General features: G+C 38.6%; 1 protein-coding gene across 5 annotated transcripts in view; it reads right to left on the bottom strand.

The window, feature by feature from the left end:
* The window catches only part of ATF7IP (activating transcription factor 7 interacting protein), an 82,745-nt gene extending 72,566 nt beyond the window's left edge, over window positions 1-10,179 (bottom strand). For 3 of the 5 annotated variants that reach the window (XM_066551110.1, XM_066551105.1, XM_066551108.1), the window contains exons 1-2: window positions 10,073-10,179; window positions 8,439-8,547 (exon numbers count right to left, since the gene is read on the bottom strand). The gene's annotated coding sequence lies outside the window, so the exon portion shown is untranslated. Of the gene's footprint in view, window positions 1-8,438; window positions 8,548-9,715; window positions 9,733-9,802; window positions 9,847-10,072 lie in introns of those variants that run through there. The other 2 variants (XM_066551106.1, XM_066551107.1) reach the window with 2 other exon arrangements.
* Between the last annotated feature and the right edge of the window lie 8,608 nt (window positions 10,180-18,787).

An 18,787-nucleotide genomic window follows, 5' to 3' on the forward strand; every position in this document is an offset into this window, starting at 1 on the left:
CACTGAAGAGCACTTTTTCAGCCATTCTGAAACTGCTCTCTCAGCTGTACTGAAAATAAGACTAAGATGGCTGCAGCATTCACTCAGGCCAATCAGTGAGAACTCAGCAGGAGGTAAAACATTTACACAGCAAAACACCTCTATCTTTACCACACTGCATCAAACTGCAGAGGTGGAAAGGGTGGGTACCTGCAAGCAGAGGAGTGGTTTCTTTGACAGGCAGGAAGTGGTTAATGCACAGCTGCAGCACTGCAGCTTCCTAGCACCACTGGTGAAGGGAAAATCAAACTAAACCAAAAACGAGCAAGAGGCAGCCCTTCTAGGCCTGTGATCCAGGATTTGTGTCACATACTTCAAATCTCTCACAACTGCAAGGCAGTTCAGAATTCACGAATTCATGTCACACATCAACAGTCACGGATACAGAGCCGGATCACGCACAGAGCTGACAAACATTAGAGAATAGTTTTCAAGAGCAGGCTCACTTCAATGCTTCTTAAAAAAAAGAAACCAAAACCAAACCAAAACAACCAACTTAAGAAATTAATCTATAGCTTTGTACTGCTCCATCTACTTCAAAATAGTCTGCAATATTAGTTGCCCAATAAAAGTTTTATTTGGGGAGGAAAAAAAGGATGTTTACTTTATGAGAAAGCTAGCAAAAATCCCAAGAACGTTCCAGAACTTCACTGCTTAGAGAAATCAAGTATCTAACTCCTTATGACTGCAATGCAGCTTGTTGTCCAAGTTTTTCAAAGAAGACCTGTATCTGGAATCACTTAAGGAATTTTGATGGAATTTCATAACAGAGCAGTTCCTGAAGAACTGGTTTGAAAACCTATGGTGGGGAGAATGGGTTGTTAACCAAAGACACAAGTTTAACACAAATCCTATATAGGTTTCGCTCTACTATCTGTTAATGGTAATGAAAATAATAATATTAATTATAATAATGTAACAAATAATAACCAATCACACACTCTCACAGAGGCAACACTGGATGAGTTCTGGAGGGAGCTCCTCTGTATCTGCCTCACTTCTCTTCTACATACTCCAAAATTTGTCTATTTTAAAACAAAATACTTGCAAATGAGTCCATGGGGCAATTCCAAAGAAAATCAGTGTTGAATTATACCTAGCCTTTTAACAAAAAATATTTGTGATCCAAAATTAGCTCAGCATAGTAAGTCGCTCCCCCCAAAAAAATAGAAGAACATGCCCTCCAACCACTCCAATTATGAAAAGGTCTAGACTTATGTAACTGGGCATGTCTGTTGCCAGCTGTAGCTAGTTATTTCAGGATTGATTAACCATGCCAGCAGTAGATGTCTGATGCACTCATCAGCACTACAGCCAGTATTTCTAACTTAAAAAAATGGTGAAACACATCATCTGGCTCTTCTTTTTGTCCTTGTATTACCATGACCTGCAGTACAAGAAAGGGCACATGCCACCTATGAGACAGCTCCACTGATTGTTTCTGATAGTATGGCACATATTTAGAAAACTAAATGAAAATATACTTGAGATTCAAAAGACATATTTCTCAAAAAACAAACTTGTGAACATTGTTTCAAATTAGCTGTAATACATTTGTTCTCCAATCTGTTACAATGAAGCTTTTCTTTACCAACACCTTGTACTAAACTAAAAATCAAGTCTACAACCAAATAATAAAAAAAAAATTTATTATCTGATTATATACCCCACGTTGCTTACTCTGAGCACCATATATATCACACCATTAGCTTCTGGAAATTTACAATAACTTGTAAGATTCCAAAATTCAAACTTAAATATTCCATTTGTATAACAAATATACATCTACTTTGATTTCCCCAGTAACAATGTTTTAAATAGAATTCTGTGTTTAGTATGTCTACAAAATTTGTATATCAAAATGTGAATTCTGACTTCAAGTTTCACTATTTCAAGAATATCACCAAAAACATAGGGACATTCTAACCCAGAATCCAAAAGTTGTGCTTGTACAACACTGCGTTTCATGTAACGCTGAGTCTTGGAGCGTGACATGTGGATGACAATGACTTAAATAGGTTTGAACAGGCAAAACCAACAAGTTTCCAAAAAAATTTCACAGAACACTTTCCCTGAGCCAGAGAAAACAGAATCCATGTCACAGTCCTGTTGCTACAAATGTCTTGCTTTGTCAGAAAGCTTCAGGAACATGCAGAGGCCCTAATACATTAATACAGACACATGGATGCAAAAAATCTTACAGAATAGTAAGAAATCACATGCATTAACTTAAATGTCCAGTTCAATAGACCTCCATTGACACACAAAAGCGTGTTTAGTGTGTTAAAAGTTACTATTCAAACTAATTTTAAAATAAAACCTGTTGTTTAAATAAACACAGGCTTAGGAATAGAGTAAGTCCTCAAACTGCTTTAGCCCTAGAAATGTTAGGCTGCACCCACACTAATGTGTAATTCTATACTTGCATGGGACTACAGTTTTTTCATTGCTATCTAACATGGCATTTATACAGACTCTCTTGTCAAAACCCCAAAAAAATAAGGCATTTTTATAAGACTGGAGAATGGAAGTTAAACTTAACATGTTATGATAAGAACACCAAATAATCTTTAATCCTGCCCTCTTTTGATAATATGCCAAAACATTCCAATATCATCTCAGTAAATTCAATTACTGGAGCCATAAATTAAAGCAAGGCTTCCATTTTCCCAATTTCTCATGGACATCAAACAAGAACCGCAAGAGAATGGCATCCTGTTGTTTCTCCAGGTATTGCCCTGTGTAAGTAACATCACCTTTGCACACACCTCTTAAATACCATTACACAGAGCCACAGTTCATACCAGGGCTCCTTCCTGAAGAATCAAGGGCAGGCAGAAATTTCTGCCCATTCAGACAAGATTTTAAGCATTTAAACATAACAAGGGCAGGAGAGAACAACCAAAGCATGAATAGTTTCTTTTGCTCAAATTAAATGCTTAGAAACCACTTACCTATGTCTCATCCACAAATCCTTGTGTCCAAACCACATCCTATCCCCTTTTCTCATTTACCCTCTTCCGTTATTGATTTTTTTGTTTTGTTATGTGCTGTTTTATATGTTAGTTAACATTAAGTTGAAAAAACAGATCTTATGTTGATGAAATTCAGGAGAAACTATTTGTACACAATTCAACTGCCGCCTCTAAATACTACCACTGAAACCCTTTTTTATTCCTATTTTTGCACAGGCCAGAAGACTGATTTCAAGAAACACCTTGGCTCTCACTTGGGACATCACATATAAACACTACCTAAACTGCTGGGGGAAAAAAAGAGCTCATAATCATGAGACAAGGAGCACTGAAATTCAGAAAACAAAAGTCTGCACAACATTTAAGGACACCTCATTTTTCCAAGCTTCTTGATGGTAGGACCAAAGCAGGAAATTTTCAGTGCATTGACTGAAGTTAACAGGCATTTATATTAATATGTTTAACCCATTTCTGAAAGAAACAAAAAATTTGAATGCAACTTGTTTTAAAAAGGACCTTATGGAAACTGCAGCATGTTGGAGGTAAAGCTAAGAAGTAAAATGGCAGCTTTTGGATTGTTTGGTTGGCATTTTTCTTTTGAGGAAGGAGACATGAGGGATGTGGTTTTGTTCAGGAAATTGTTTGGCGGTTTTTTTACCATTACATTTGTTTACAGTACCATGAAATTGCAGATAATGCTTGAGACAACACAAAATGACAGTTGTTAAAATAATCTGTGTATTTATTTTGTCTCCCGTATCCACAGCCATATAATAAAATCTGTGCATTGACTATGGGAGTTTACTTGAAAGCCTTTTCAGAAACCACACCTAGAAGAGGAAAACATTTTTCTCGTATTACAAAAATTCACCTTACCCACAGCAAAAGTACCTCTATTAGTTAGCTAAATATTTCTTAAAATACATTTTAAAAAAGTACTTTGCACTCAGCCACCTAATTCCCTAAGTTCTCAAATGATTTGACGTTGGTTCATGAAAGAACTAAGTGCTAGTAATTCCTATGTATAGTTTTAAAATAATTTGTAACAAGTACAGCTCAAAATATAACAAAAGGCATAGTTTACTTTCCAAAACATAAGTTTTCCCAGAAAAACATAAAAGGTATTTATACAACATACATACATTTACACAATGTTGTGAATTCTTCTAGTATGATGGGATGCAAACTGACCTACAACTGAAAATCAGGCAGTTATTTAGCATGGTATAGTTAGTACCATGCTCTCAGCTACACCTGCAAGGGAGTCTTTACTTCCAGAAAAAAACCTGAAAGATGGGGGGAGGGATGGAAAGGGGAGGGCAGACCGGCTGTTAAATGTACAGGCCAATAAAAAGATATACACCAGCAGTACTAAGCAAGATAAGGAGTGAGCAATGGAACTAGGGAATCCACATTTCTTACAAATTATAAATATTGTCTTGCTATTTCTTACTCGGGTTATCACTGGTTACTACACCAAGCAAGTGAACAGTGGACACTGGCCTATGTAATGACTGACAGCAAGTTATTCCCCCAAAACACCACTTAATTTCAAACCTCCCTCACTACCAACACTGGTAGCTTCTCCTCACTCCAGCTGTTTGTTTTCACAAAATTTGGAGGTATTAACTATTAATAATTATTAATTATTAAAAATTATATTTGATGCTTACTATGCTTTATATTTACGGAAAACTAACAACTCTTCCAAGAACTACTAAAAACAACTATCAGTCAATGTTCACATAAAACTGGACTACTGTGCTAGAGATGAGCAGCTTTCTTTTAAAATTTTTTGGGCTGTGGCACAATTTGAAATTTTTGCCACGTATCTGTATTGGAATTTTTCTTCTTAACCAGAAAAATAAACTCATTAGACTCATCTGTCCTCCTAGCAGAATTTTTAAGTGTTACTTTAATAACCTTATCCACACAAATATTTTAAAGTTTTATGCAAGCCTGAAACTTAGGCCTGCACGAAATGCTGAAGTTGCATGTAAGCACAGCCTCTGGTATTGTACAGGCTGGGGGGATAAACAGATGGTGAACAGCCCTGCTGAGAAGGTCTTGGGGGGTGCAGGTGGATCAGGGCTGGACATGACCCAGCAATGTGCACTTGCAGCCCAGAAAGCCAATTGTATCCTGGGCTACATCCAGAACAGCGTGGACAGCACAGTGAGGAAAGGGATGCTGCCCCTCTGCTCTGCTGAAACCCCACCTGCACTGCTCTGGAGTCCTCAGCACAAAAAGGACATGAACCAGTGAGTCCAAAGGTAGGCAACCAAGATGATTAGAGAGATGGATCACCTCTCCCAGGAAAAAATACTGAGAGAAGTGGGGTTGTTCAGTCTGGAAAAGAAAAGGCTCTGTAAATACCTTAAGGGACCTTCCAGTGCTTATAAAAGGAGTACAAAAGAGCTCAAAAGAAACTTTTTACAAGGTCATGTAGTTATAGAACAAAAAGTAATGGATTCAAACTGAAATCCAGTAGGTTTATATTAGATATTAGGAAAAAAATCCTTTTGTGTGAGAGTGGTGAGGCACTGTACTGTGAGGTGGTTAAATTGGGAATGCTTCACCCGTGTTAAGTTTTCGAGGTCAGGCTGGATGGGGCTCTGAGCAACCAGGTCTAGTGGAAGGTCTCCCTGCACATTGCAGGGCAGCTGGGAGCAGATGAATTTTAAGGTCCCTTGCAACCCAAATCATTCTGTGATTATGATTCATTGTGCACTTAAAGCATTTTGCCTTTTTTAACGCTATGTAATACAACACCAAGTGAAAGCATGAAATACAAAGCTATCTAGAAGTCACGTGCAACTGAGAAATCTACTTTCTTTGGAACGCTTTTTGGCCTGTATGTATTTCCAAAAGACAGCCAAGCAAGAACAGTGCTAAGAACTAGAGCATTCATTAAAACCAGAATATGCAATTTAAGGCAAAAAAAAATCCCCCTCCAAACTAACAAAACAGACTCCCCTTTCTGGATCACACTTCCACTGTTCACCACAGTAAAAAAATAATAATGCATTCTGAAGATCCAGTATTTAGATAACTAATATCAGTACTTTGTATCTACAACCGATGACACTCACTCTTATAGTCTAATCTGTAGACTAATACTGCACTTCAATTAGATATTTTCAAAACTTACACACTGTACATATGAAATCAGAAATTTCATTACTATTACTATAAAAATACAAAAAAAATTAGAAAAAGCTGAACATGAACAAAAAATGGAAAACATCTAAAAACACTACCAGCAATACACAAAAGCTTTTCAGGTAAACAAAAACTAAGACTCCCACAATGCCATGTGAAATTATTCTCGTAACAGGATAACCAGAAGTCAAAAGTGGACACAAACTATGTTCCAGATCCTCCTAACCCAAGTATTAAAAATATTTTAAGTTACTTTCTTTGGTATCATCCAATAGGCTTTAGTATCTAAACCAAGGCCAAAGTAGAGAAATTTTGAAATTAGGTATTACACAATTCATATCTAAACCATATTCACTGATTAAGACATTCTACAGCTAACTTGACAAAAAAAAAATTTAAAAAAACAATGTAACTTTCTGCTTTTAATGAACTGTCAAAAAAAAAAAAAACCAACCAAAACAAACAAAAAAACCAACTCAAAAAAACTTGACACACAACAGCCCTATCTTACTCCCCATCCTGTATTTGGATAAGTCACTGCTGCTTGATAAACAGCTTCTTACAGTACAGTAGAACTAGAAGAACTTTTTCATGCAGTCCACACAGCACAGTGAGTAGAGCTGAAACACCAGGACTACAAGGATACATCATGAAAACAGCATTTATGCTAACCAGTTTACAAACCCCCACTTATTTTGTGTGAATAGATCAATTTCTCAGAGTAACGTCAGGTACTAGAGAAAACCAAGGAGACCAATGAGTTATGTTCTGCAAAAATAACATTAGATTTCATTGCATTTAAGAGCAGCATTAAATAAAATCATCAAGGAGGAGAAAAAAATCCCAGCTCCCCATACTCACATATCTTAACAATTTTGTAACTTACAACTTATTTTCATCATTTATTACCCCTTACGAAAACTGCAATGAACATGCGTCATTGCTGTAACTCCCAAAATAAAATCCATCATGTAAAGATGGAACTAACCCATAATACAAAAAAACCCATCAACAACCCATAATACAAAAAACCCATCAAGTAGAATAAATAAGAAAGAAAAAAGCACTAGCATGCAAACTACTGTAAAAACATACTGGTTTAAAGGATCTTTTGGCCTTACTGCTTATATCCCATGAATGAACTTAATGTTTTTGCCATACGCATAGTTTCTGACAATTAAGCTAAGATAAACCTAATAAATACTTACATCATTGAAACATCGAAATAGTGAAAACTAAATTATTTTTGCCTTATTTTGAAACCAAAATACAGTACTTGGCTTAGTCAGCTCCATTTCATGGTGAAAACTTTTTAAAGTTTGTCACAAGAAACACACGCAAATACAAGGAAAATGAAAATCTAATTACTAGCAACAAATCAGTATTTTAGAATTCACTGAACACGTTAAACATTTCTGTTTGCACCGAATTCAGTAAATCAGTATTTAAACTTTATTAACTAATAGCTTTTATTAAGCTGTTCAGGCTGTTGCTTGGCTGGCAAAATCACCTTCCGTGATGGTAGGAAAGCATATGCTTATGTGTTCTTGTCCCCAGGGGAAGGATTACTAAAGGAGCTTTTATAGGGAAATTCACACACCATAGTTAATGTTGGTTTTCTAAGTTTTGAAACGAACACAGTAAGACAAGCTACAGCTTATAAAGGTACAGGAAACGTGGCAAAAAAGATGTGTATATCTATTAGAATCAGCATCTTCTTGAAAACAGACTTCAAATGGGGTAGAAGATAAATGGTTTCACAAAAAAGTCATCAAAATAACAAATTAAATTGATGCATATAATTATTGTTGAATCATTTTAGAAACAAATGGTACTGTGATTAGTTTTAAGTCTACACAACATCCAAAACACTTTCGGTATATTATTTCATACAACAAAATACAACACTGTTCCATATTATCACAGAAAGCATCAGCTCAGCACTACTACAGTTGGTAGAAAGGTTGCAACTGATAAAAACATGGTTTACTCAAGGAATGCACTAAGTTCTCCAAACTAAAAATGTAACAAGAATCCAATATTATTAATATAATGCTCCCTCAATTATACACACATGGAAATTTAATTTGGTAGTTCTGAAGCATAGAAAATAATAATTGCTATATGTCAAGAATAACTAGTGGGTGCAGTTACCAGGATTCATGAATTGCATAAATCCTCAAATTATTAACAAATTTATTTTACAATTGGCCTGACAACAATCATTAGCCCCATTTCATAGATCTGAAACTGAGAAATTACCTGCCCAGGATCACGTATCAAACAGCAGTGGTTTTTGTGTTTGGTTTCTTCTCTTCCAAGAAATTCTTAGTATCTGCAGCAACACTCTCCTTCATACCTTCCTGTAGGACTGCAAAAAATAGCACCTAATTAGAACACCATTTATTTTTTATATTGATAGCTGATGAGTGTGTAGAGATTTTATATTTAAATTTTTCATTCCACACTTAAGCAGAAATTAAGAACATTCTTCACTCTTCTGCTTTTGAAAATATGAACCTATTATGAACTGTAACAAGTGCAAGCATATATTTTAACTTGCAAAAGAGAGACAAATAGTATGCTTATAAAATATTCTCATCTTGCAGAATTAAGTTCTAATAACCCTGTTTATAATAATGCTGCATTTTCTTGTATAGTTTGGGATATTAAGCAAACATATCCATTAACATGCTCTTACTTCCACTGGTTAGCATAGCAAATATCTAGAGGCGTAAGTGATGTTTTTCTGTGACTGATGCCTGCATTTTTAAGCTCACTGACTGCTTCCTAGAATAGCAGAGCTGTTCACCCCTTTATTTTAAGCAGGTACTTTTCCATCAACATTTCCATCCAACTTTTCTACTAAGTCTATCTAGTCATGCAACACTACTTAGAATGATTTCAAGATTACTGTTAAGTAACAAAATATCTTACTATCAGCATTTCCACTGAATATCTGCCAACGACTGCGAAATCCAGAAACATGGATTTGCTAGAAGAACAAACTACTCCAGGGCAGAGCAACACCAGGCCTCAGAATTAAAGAAAAAAGGACTTAACTGAGAAAAATTTGGGTATTTAAAATATTTAACCTTAAGAAAGAGAAGAGGTTCGAATGTACCTTCTTTACTTAGCACATGGCTTAAACTCTTTTGCCATGTTTTGATGTGGGCGGCCATGACACCTCGAGGAGGCGCTTGGGCCTTGTTTACTGGTGACACCACACGAGTAAGCACAACTCAACCTTCTGGGTTCCCATGTAAAAACTGTTTGGTTTCCAAGAAACAAGCATATCCATAAAGTACAAAAATTGTGCCCTAGTGCCTGCCAGTGTAAAAACACCACCAGTACTTTCCCCTCGTTGCGTCCACAGTCCATGCGCTGCGATGGCCCACGCCCGCCGTGCCGGTGCGGCCCTTCCCGGCGGCGCCCAGCACCAACCACCCAGGCCAGGCCAGCCCATTTCCGGCAGGGAGCAAGGAAACGCTCTCGAGGCGCCGGACGCGCCCCTGTCCCACCCAAACACTCGCCCTCACCTCGCCTCGCCTCGCCCAGGCCGCGTGAGGCGGGTCGCGCCCATGCGGGTGCCCGCTGCTCCCGGTGCGCGCCCCCGTCAGACCCACCTGTGCCCGCGCCGCCACCGCCGCCGCCAACGCGCGAAAGCAACGGGGACGCGCACGCGCGCCACCGCCGCTGCACTGGAGCCGGGTCACGTGCTCCCATGCATGCGCGCGTACAGCGCTGCAGCTTTCCGGCGCATGCGCACTGTTGCTGCAGCCGCTGCAGCCGCCGCCGCCGCCGCCGCGCGGAGCAGCGAGCACGGCCGCCGCTGTGCCGTGCCGTGCGCTGCCCTGCCCGCCCGGCCCCCGCGCCCCGAGCGCGCCCTGCCGTACCTGCACCCTCACGTCCCGCGGCAGCTCCAGCCCGAGCAGCCGCTGCCGCCGCTGCTGCTGCCGCCGCCGCTGTGGATTCAAACTCGCAACGCGCTCCAGGCACAAACACCACCTCCCCCCGTCGCACACGCCGGGCCGCTATGCAAATGAACCCTGTGTCTCCTCCCCTCGCTCATTTGGCCCCGCCCCCTCCGTGGGCACAGGGGCCGGCAGTGGGGGGCTGCTCCGGAACCGGCCAATCGCAGGGCCGGCCATCTTAGTGCCATGCAAATAAGCCTCCGTGGTATTTAAATGAGCAGTGGCCCCGCCCCTTGGCGCGCAGCCGTGCAAGGGTAGGCGCATTAAGCGCCGGGGCGCGCTGCGGCCGCTGCCGCTAGGGGGCGCTGTGGAGCGCCGAAGGGCGGTGGCGGGAGCCGCCGGCCCAACCCCCCTTCCTTCCTCCCTCTCTTCCCTCTCGCAGCTTCCCGCCACAGGAGTTGCAGGCTACGTGGCCCTGCAGGCTCTGTGACACCTTCGAAAGCCCGCCTGCAATCCGCCAGGCTGCTTTATCAGTGACCTGCAATGCTCGCTGCTCGTCCCTTATCACATCTCGTGTCCCGCCTCTGAGCTAGGGCTGTGCCTGACCAAAGCCCAAGAGGTTTGGAGTTGTTTGATAACGCGCATTGAGGTTCAAGAGTGCCAAGAAACCTAAGGGTGCCTGTTGGCTCTGCTTTTAGGTGAAGCTGAAGCACATGGGTTATCCTGGGTGAGCTTCAGGTCAAAACTACAAGTTCCCCATCCACCCTTCATTTCTGCCTCAGGCACGGGGGAGAAAAACACACGGCCTGCTTTGACATGAGCTAGAACAGTGTGTTCTTTGTACAGCCCAAGGCAGAACTGAGCAGCAGGTGGTCTGTGCCAAGAGGCATGGGTCAGGTCTAGGAGAGAGACCCATGGCTGTGCCCATAGAAGAGCATGTGTAGACTTCTCGGCAGAAGTACCAGTCACCTACTAAGCTGGTAGTGGAGAATCATGTTCTTACTCTGAGGCAAAGAAAGGTCCCATTCTTCCTGAACTGAAGGTGTGAAAAACATAATTTTTATTTGTTTTCTTGGAAATTAAGCTAAATATGGATAAAACTTCTGTCTGTCATATATGGACCAGGCTGGGCAATAGGTTTCTCTGTGCACATATGTTGTGAAACAGTATTTGTGACACAGCTGTTGTAAGAGTCTTGTCAGGTGTGCTTGGTGGATGGGCTAAGGAAACTTTCCTGTGTGACTGCCTAGGAACCACTCTGGCAGTCACACTCGCACCACCAAAGCTGGTACTGAAGCTGCTTTACACTCGCGGCTCCAGCAAACGATGGGTGATCCCCTTGACTCCCTACCCTCCCCACACTCTCACAGTCAGACCACGTTTCCTTACTGGTTTGACCCCAGGCTTCCCATAGCAGAGTCTCCAAAATCTGGATCCTTAAAATAATAAAATCACAGTGCAGCAACAGAATCAGAGCTGAGGTTGGTGCCTTGGAGGGAGGAAGGATCCTGAATAAAGGAAGCCCTGGCCTTTTACACCCTCCCATTCTATGCACACTATAGTCTGAGGTGTTCCAGCTGAGTTGTTGGCTCCTGCCATGTCTCTGAGTGTCCCGATCACGTGGCCAATGCCACAGGCCCTTTGCCTCCATTGTTGTGCAAAGGGTTGCCACCAATTCACAGTCTCTTGCTTCTCTGGAGCTCCTGCCCCCCAGAGCTCAATCTGCAGCTGCACTGCAGCTACACGCTGAGCTACCTGCACTGAAGGTATTCCTCAACAGATTGAGGGGCAGTGGTTTACGGTTCTGCCATTTCCAGTGGTTTTCCTGATCTCTCTGCTACATGTTTCCATTGCACAGCCAAGATGGAACAAGGAAATGTACACGTGCCCATAAATTTGCAAACACATCTGCAACAGGGCTTTAAGAAGGGGTACTAGCCTGGAACTTGAACTGCTGAAATGCATCTTTCTCAGCTGTATTTGCTACAGGCATGACGATTTCTAAGAGGAAGTGTGACAGAAACCTGTAACCATAATGTCTTAAACTTTCGTTGTTGAACTACAGTGCCATGGTGAAATGTTTTGTCTTGAAAAAGGGATACATGAATTTGAAGTTGAGCCTTCTGAGCTTTTGTGTACAGTCAGAGGACAAGATTTTTCAGAAAGAAGAGGCCATAACTACCCATAAGTTGGCAGTTCCTAGCCATGCCTATTGTTTAACTTGTAAATTCACTTCTGGAGAGCACTTTTGCAGGGTCCTTGCATATAAGTCCTTTGGGAGTCAATCAGGATTGAATGCTTTTTGGCTGAAAGGTGAGTTTCCAGAAAACTGTGAATCTTTTCAATCTCTATAATCTCTTTGAATAACGACTGGCGTTATTCCAAACTCAATTTAGTACAGAAGCCATTACAGCAATGTAGTTTTGTTCAATGCAGTACAGTTAATGTAGCAAAGAGAGAGTTAAGAACAAGAGCTGGCACCAGTCTCTTCTCTCTGGCAACCAGTGACAGGACCTGAGGGAATGGCATGAAGAGGAGTCAGGGGAGTTGTATTAATGTAGTGTTATAGCAAGTTAGTGCCCTGGTATGGCATTTCAGCCTCCAGCAGTGGTAGTAGGACTGTATCCTTAAATTTGAAGAAAAGATAATATTTGAATTACAAGATTAGGAATTTGAGGAAATGAAATTCCAGATTTTTGACAACCACTCTTCCTATGACTGGTCATAAATTTGAAAAAGCTGTAGTATCAGTTTATATGGCTTGGCATCTTTGCAAGAAGAAAGTTAAAATAAAAAATTTTCAGAGAACCAAAGCTTCATCAGCTTGTCTCTATTTGCAAAATGTGAGGGTTTTGCTGTAAAAAGAATGTGCAAAGCAAACAGTACGCTGGAATTAAATTACAAGATACAAAATTTTAACACCACAAAAAAGTAGCTATCAATCTAGTTTCCTGTCTGATTACTCTGTTAATGTGTTCAAGCATTGTAATGATAAACATGGAGAAAAAATATATTCCAATGGACTTTACAAAAATAATGTTAAAAATTGGGCATCTTACGTGCAACAGAGAATTCTTGATTTCAATTCTTCAATGAACTTAAGGCTTAAAATCTGCATACACTATTTAATTTTCTTATTTCCAGGTAGTGTTATAGGACAGTTTCCAACCTATGAATATCACTAGAAATCTGATTACATTGTCCTTCTTTCTGTATGTCAGATTGTGGTAGTGTGATATTAACACCATGAATATTTTCAAAATATTAACTCTCCCCATATGATTTAGTAGTTGCTAATGGAGACATTGCAGGGTCACAGTGGAAATGCTAAAAGGAAGAAAGGAAAGTGATGCATGAAAAAAGGTACAATTCTCAGTATGAAAATGTACTTTTTATATAAAGGTAATCGCTGACTTTTAATAAAAACAAAAGATGATCGTAAGAAACATTTAGCAAAAGGGAAAAAGTAATTTTATTTCCAGTAATTTTGAATAAATACTGGAGAACATGTATTTAAAGACCTCACTTTGCTAAATGGATGACACTTTTGAGCCAGTAAGATTCACATTATTTGTTTTTTGGTTAATCGCTAGAGTAGTCAGTATTTCTTACATATTAATTGCCCAACAGGATGGAATGATTAAAACTTATCTGATTACAAACAATCCCTACACAGGTCTAAAGAAACACCATAATACCAGAAAGCAATTTCACTAACAGATATATTTTTGGAAAGAAAAAATAAATCCTTATCTGACAACCCGATCTGTGATTTGGCACTGTTACGCTAATGGTTCAACTTGCTGATCATAGAGGTCTTTTCCAACATTAACATTTCTCTGATTTCAGTCTTCAAGAATTTCCCTGGGAAGGCTTAAAATGTTACTGGTATAGTAACTGCACGTTAACTTTCTGGTGAAGAAAACCAGAAAGCTTTTAAAATTCCTTTTTCAGACAAGGGCACTTTTTTTTTAATACAAAACTTTAAGTACATCTATGAATTTATGTTAAGACATTTTATAAATCTTTTAAATATATTAACTTTACAGTATAAGAACAAAGAGCAGGAACATGGAGAATATAACCAAAATACTTGAGGAAAGTTTCCTGCAATGAATTAAAGCTAGTTAAGGCATTGGCACTTAGGTTCACAGATTAAGTACCTTCCTGTAACGTGAATTTTGTAAAATGTGCTGTTATTATCTATTATCTTTACGGCTAGTAAGAGGATTTGGGGAAAATTCCTAAGTCTTCTCTATTCCTCTTGGATTTTATGTTAGTTTTTAAAAATAAATTTTACTAATCATGAAATAAATATTCTCCTGTTCAGCTGTTTTTGATTAAACTTACTTTGTTGTGAGTTTGGTGTAGTAACTAACTAATATATTTGCTGAGCAGACATATTTAGTTTAAATACCTACCAGTCGTTTTTCCTATGGAGTTGTCCTCTCTTACTTTGCTACGTTCCACCACGACCTTAACAAATTACGTCTAACTTAATTTCTGGTTTTAATAAGAAAATTTTATTTTATAGCAGTGATATTTGTATAGTTCAGTGGTAAGTACAAAGTCCAATTAATGACAAAACCATGCTTTTACAGCTTTTTAAATTTGTTCTACTAAACTATCAGTATTTTGAGATACAGGCAAGTATCTGTCAATTTTTATGCTAAACATCTAGTAAAGAGTCTATCAGACTTTGAAAGAAAAACTGATTTTAACAAAATGTGATGTGATTGACAGCTGGAATCTATTAAATGAACATCCTTTCCAAAAGAATCCAAAAATAAAGTCAGTTCTGAGCACCAATCAGGTACATTTTTTAGAAGAAATCGCTTGTCTCCTACTGTCTCATTTGATATGAGAAACTTGGGAAACCAAGTTGTAAAACCACTACCTAATATACAGGATATAATCGCTAGAAGTATTCATTTGGCCATGAAATAAGCTGGTTGCCATTAAGTGTGTTGACTGAAACTTAGTTCCTGAATGCAATTCTCTTTCCATTACTTCAGGAAAATTGCTCTTGGAATAGCTTGGTTTGGAAGATGTCTTTCTCCCTCTAAAAATGCAAAGTAATACAAAGTAGTCAGGTAAAGGAGCATTGTTATTGCAGTACAAGTTGTGAAATTGGTACTCAGTTTTTGCTCCCATTGTACTTCTCAGATGCAGGATGCTTTATCGTTAGACTACACAGTTTTCTGAACATGTGTCTCATTAAGTTTTATCCAATATAAGTGTTTTTAGAATTGGGTAAAGAAATGTAAAGAATATTTTATATGATTCCTCCGTGGAAATACATTTTGACCTGTTAGAAGGAATCTGCCTGAACATGTCTGGAATGTAATGCATAATGGATGTTTTCAGTAAATAAAGTGATAATCTTATCTGCAAATCATCTGAAATGTGTGGGTTGATTTTTGTCTATCCTAACATAGTCTAAAAAAATGAAAAAGAAATGAAAAAACACTGACCTTGAATGTTGAGCAAAGGAAATATACTGGTAAAAAGGCTTACCCTCAGGGCGAATCATTCTTCTCTCAGTTTCTTATTCTCAGCTCAAGCCTTAGGCTTTTGTCAATGTCATACCTGCTTTAGATCCTTCTAGAAAGTGGAAGACTCATGGGTTAATTAATTAAAGTGGTATGTCTCAATAAATTATGTGAATCTGGAGGAACTTGCCAGTGAAGAATCAGATGCAGAGTGATTTAGTAACAACTTTGAGAGGTAAAATACTTGGGCTTAGCAGCAGTGAACTTTTCAAGATGATGTTAATTACATAATAACTGGGACTTAGGGTATCTCATTATCTCAATTGTATTTTAAAATGTCTCCTTTTTTTTCTTCAATCCCAGTATGATCAACCTTCTACAGACTTGCTGGAGACTTTGTAAATAAAAAATTGGCTGACATATGAATGGTGGAATGTAAGAAAGAGCTTATTTGGATTTATTTGCTTATAGTTATCAGTTTTGTTACTTCTGTATTTCCAGCTTGGATTGAATTTTCTCCACGATGTCTTAAAGCAGAAATGAAGGATAACTTAAATGTCACTGTATTTGTACAAACCAAAAAAAGCAATCATATTTCTAAAAAAAAAAACCATCAAGTTTTGGGTTTTGTCTGTATTAAGTTGGCCATAGGTTTTGCTAGAAGTCATTGTCTTCCTTTAAAACCTCTTCCTAATTGAAATTGTCTTCTGGTATTTTTTGGCCAGATTCCGAGTACTTTGTCATTACTTTCTCCTGTAGGGTTTTATTATGTGGTCAACAAAGATGAATATTTCTTGTATAAATATTGCTTAGATAATATCCAACCATTCTTCCAATACTGAGGCATGCAATTAACCAAAACACATAATATTCATTGGTACTGATTAAAGTCATCAACAAATGGAGGTGTCAGCACTGCTCATTGGCAGTTACCATGCTGTTACTTAATCATGCATTTAATTTCCATGACTTAGTAGAATGAGTTTAGATGATTTCTCCAGAACATTGGTGTACCTGGGGAAGTGAGAAAAAAAGGAAGGCAGGCAGGCAGGCAGGCAGGCAGGCAGGAAGGAAGGAAGGAAGGAAGGAAGGAAGGAAGGAAGGAAGGAAGGAAGGAAGGAAGGAAGGAAGGAAGGAAGGAAGGAAGGAAGGAAGGAAAGAAGGAGCCACTGATGACAAAACCTACTTAGAATTTGGCTAAGAAGCTAACATGTCCATGTAGAAAAAATCTTACCTCTCTACCACTGTAGCAGAGCCCTCTCATGGAGTCATTCCCTATGATACAGGATCCTGAAGTCACAGACACTTTTGTCATTAAAATATACATTAATCCCACATTCTCCACAAAATACGTTTACAACATGAAAAAAAAAAAGCTCCCCCCAAATTACTCCACTCCCTGGCAATGTCTAGTTCAAGTTTTGTACACTGCCTCTCCCATTTACTGTCATTATCTCTAATTCCTTCAGCCACATGTTGGACAACAAAACAGACTGTGGTGGCTTAGCCTTGTTCAACAACCAGCTGATTTCTCACTCCCCCTCTTCAACAGAACAGTTGGAAAAAACCAGGGTGGACAAACTTAGGATGGTCAAGATAGACAGTGAAATCACTTACCAGTTACTACTACTGGGAAAACAAATTTGACTTGAGGAACATTTCTTTTTTGCCCATTAGAATTGATATGGGGAATGAGCAGTACAAAAATTAAAACACCTTTTTGCCTTCCCTATCTCAAAATAAGAAGAGCCCAAAGTTGTTATTGTGTAATAAATAATGTATTTCCCTTTATTCTTTGCCTTTTGATAAAAATACTGAAATGTTAGTTCCTTTTCACACAAGTTGGTACAGGTTCTTGCTTTGTTTCTGTTTTTCTGCTCTATCTTGCAAATTGGAATTTTAATGTCTTCTTGACATAGCTCATCATTTAAGTCAAACTATTAATTATTAACATAATCATCTTTTCAAATGTAGCTCATTTGTTTCAAAATGAGGTGAATAACTTAGAAAAATTCAAAACAAACATTATCTCATCATGCTCAGTTTCTTCATTATGATAGGGTAGAACCATATTTATAATGCAGTCTTTTCTGTGGGAAAAAATCTCCCTGTTGGAGCTGGAGGAAGAGAAATGGCTCATGCAAAAACCCCATAGATAAATGGAAGATGTTATGCTGCCACTCACTTTAGGTTATAGTTTAATGGTTTAATGGTGAATGTGGTGGTGCTGGGTTAAAGACTGGACTTGATATTAGAGGTATTTTTCAACCTTAACACTTCTAGGATTCTGTGATTCAACAGCATGTTCTAAATGCTTATAATATCTTTGAGCAAATTCACGCTTTATTTTGTGTTTTCACCCAACTTTCAAATACCAATGCTACTCTTTAGAATTTATTTTGAAAAAAAATTATGTTTTACTTTCAGATGTATTATATTAATACCACTTTATGAAAACATTAAAATTTATTTCATTGAAAATACAGACTTTTTAAACTAATGAACACTCGTTGCATGACCTCAGTTTATCTCTTTGTTTCTAAAGAGAAAACATACAGAGATCTCCAGAACTCCACATCCTAACCAGAACTAAACAGCCCACCCTCATGATGCTAGTGCTGAGCTGCCTGAAATTAGAGGCATGCATAATTTTTTGGTGTATCTGACAGTAACACTGTCAGATACCAAAATAAAAGTTTTTGTGTGATAGATGACAGAGAAATAAATATATCACAACGCTTACAATAACATACCTTCCACACAGTATTTGATTAACAACAGACTTGGACAACTATAGATATAATTGTCAGAAATACCACTTGAATGTTTGATATATTTTGAAAGAATATATCTGTTAAATCCTGCTTGACTAATTAAATTTATTCAATTATCTTTCCTTTCTTTGCATCCTCCTCTTCATAATCATTCTTCCATTCCTGTCCCCAAGACTTGACCCACAAAAATGTATTTTGAGATTGTATTGGAAACTGGTCACAAGTCACCATCAGGGGACAAAACTCTGATCAAAAGGAATGAAACCCTCAGGTAAATAGTCATCCCATTTCAGATCACTGAGGTTTTTAGGTGCATTTCTTTCCAGTCTTCTGTGTCGTTCTGCATTTTGTTCTAGTCTCCTGCTAATGTCCAGCCCATTTACTTCTGAGATGTGTCCACAAGGCACGTCTCTGTTTCACCTGCTCCAGCA

This window comes from Molothrus aeneus, chromosome 5 (assembly GCF_037042795.1).
Source record: "Molothrus aeneus isolate 106 chromosome 5, BPBGC_Maene_1.0, whole genome shotgun sequence".
In the NCBI taxonomy this organism is placed as follows: Eukaryota; Metazoa; Chordata; class Aves; order Passeriformes; family Icteridae; genus Molothrus; species Molothrus aeneus.